The following is a 2,245-nucleotide window of genomic DNA, read 5'->3' on the forward strand; positions in this document are numbered from 1 at the left end:
ATAGGCATGTAAAATGTCACCATTGCAGGTAGCTGGGTGATGGGTACAGGGGACTTCTCCATACTATTTTTGTAACTTCTTGTGAGTCTATTCATTATTTCAGAACAAAAAGTTAAAAAAAGAACAGACTAGTTTGTACTAGGTGCCATTAGTTTGCTCATTAATTCAATGCATTTATTGAATGCCTTCTGTATACCAAGCACTGTGCCTGAGAATAGAAAAATAAACAAATGGTTACAGCCTTTGTGATGCTTACAGTTTAGCTCAAAAGGTTACATGACTTGCCCAAGATCGCACACTGGTAAGTGATGAGATTGGATTCAAACCTGGGGCCCCTGACCTCAAAGAAATTGTTCCTCTAGAATTGTTTAAGTGCCATGTAGCCATCCTATGTTTATGCTATTGGTTTGGTCACTTAAAAACAAAACTATCTTCAAAGCAATTATACTGGGAGGTGATTATTAGTTAAATCCCTGGAGGCTGTTTTCCTCTGCTGGAGGACTTGCTACAGGGTTTCTTTTTTTAAAAGGAATTGAGTTATTGAGAAATGAATCAGTGCCTCGTCCTTTTTGTTGTTATGCACTCCATAACAAACAGAGAGAGGAAGAAATAAAGTAAAAACAGGAGAAAATAAAGGTCAATTTTTTTCTTTCTCCCCCCAGAAAGTTCATTCAGGTGTTCAGTTATAAGTTCTGGGCTCCCCTTGACCTGGATGGTTGTGGGGAGGTGACGGCTTCTCTGTTTTAGCTCCATGATGGGGGAGTAAGTTAGATGGGTCCATAAGAGAGCAGTTAGAGGCTTTAGGGGTACAAAAGCCTAGTCTGGGGGCGCTGGGATGACAGGACTGGGATAATGGAGGTTTGAGAAGCCCTGGCACCCACCTCTTTCCACTCCCCTGGAGGTAGCAGGAATTCTGAAAGGGGAGGAGGACTATGGGGCTATATGGTGGACCAAGCACAAAGCACCATGGTTTTGGAGGCACATGAAGGTCCAGCAGCCAAGTATACCTGAGGTGTTATGATCACCACCAGTGGAACCGCCACTGAAATGGATGACATACTGGCTTGGCCATCAGCATCTGCATAGCTATCTGAGGATCTAGGTTTCTTCTCAGAACTTCTGGACTGTGCAAGGTCCAAATTCACATATAATCACAAGGGATGGCAGCCACCCTTAAAATGACCAAGATGGTATCTCCCAACTCTGCCACCAGAGTTGGCAGGTGAGGGCTGAGCAGGATTTGTGTTGGTTTAGAAAAACGATGTGCTTCTTCTATTTGGTTCTAATGGATTACACTGATGTGTGTGTGTGTGTGTGTGTGTGTGTGTGTGTGTGTGTGTAGAGAGAGAGAGAGAGAGAGAGAGAGAGAGAGAATGTGCTATTCATGTATTTAACTTGCACTTGCTTTACATGTCACCTTGCAGTAACTTGTTGACGAATTTTAGCACAAATGCCCTCCAGCATGCCCTCTATTATAAATTGGTTTAAAACTCTGTGTCAAAGAACTCATACATGGTAGAGCGAGGATGTGAATCCAAGTCTAGATGACTCCAAAGCCCATCACTTGGCATTAGAGTGAAGTTAATTCACCAAATACTGCTCAGAATGGGATTGATGGCCCTCGGGGTTCTAATCTCAGAGTGATGCCTGCCATTGATTTCAACAGCAAACTTGAAAGGATGGTGGAATCCAGCCTCATCTCTGCTCCTTTGCAGGTAGGTCCCCATGCTCCAGCCTGACCAATGACGCTGTTCCTTAAGCGGAGTCCCTGTGCCAGTCACACCTAGACTGTGTGTGGTGATGACCACCATTTGCTTTCATAAGTGACCCACACACACACCTTGACTACTCATTCCAGGAAGAGCTCCAAGTCTTTTCTACTTGAACTGCTGCAAATTCCATCTCCCCAGAACATCCTTGCAAATTAATAATCCTATTTCCAGAGTCAGGACTTCAACCTGTCAGGTTTTTTGGTTTTTTTATTTATGTCTGATTGCCCCAGTCTTTCTAGCACTACAGCAGAGTATTGTAGAAAGGTATCGGAATAAGAACAGATTTTTGTTTTCTTTTTTTTTTCACATATGACTTTGAACAACTTTATTATACTTTTAGATTAGTTATTATGGTCAAAAGTTAATTTTCAACAGATATTGCTGTAAGTCAAGAATTATACTTATAAGAAATAAAGAGTGTGGCTGTATTTATACAAGGAAGTTGAGCCCCGTCTTCCTGCAAGGCGACCTTT

The sequence above is a fragment of the Molossus molossus genome, unplaced genomic scaffold (assembly GCF_014108415.1).
Source record: "Molossus molossus isolate mMolMol1 unplaced genomic scaffold, mMolMol1.p scaffold_m16_p_13, whole genome shotgun sequence".
In the NCBI taxonomy this organism is placed as follows: domain Eukaryota; kingdom Metazoa; phylum Chordata; class Mammalia; order Chiroptera; family Molossidae; genus Molossus; species Molossus molossus.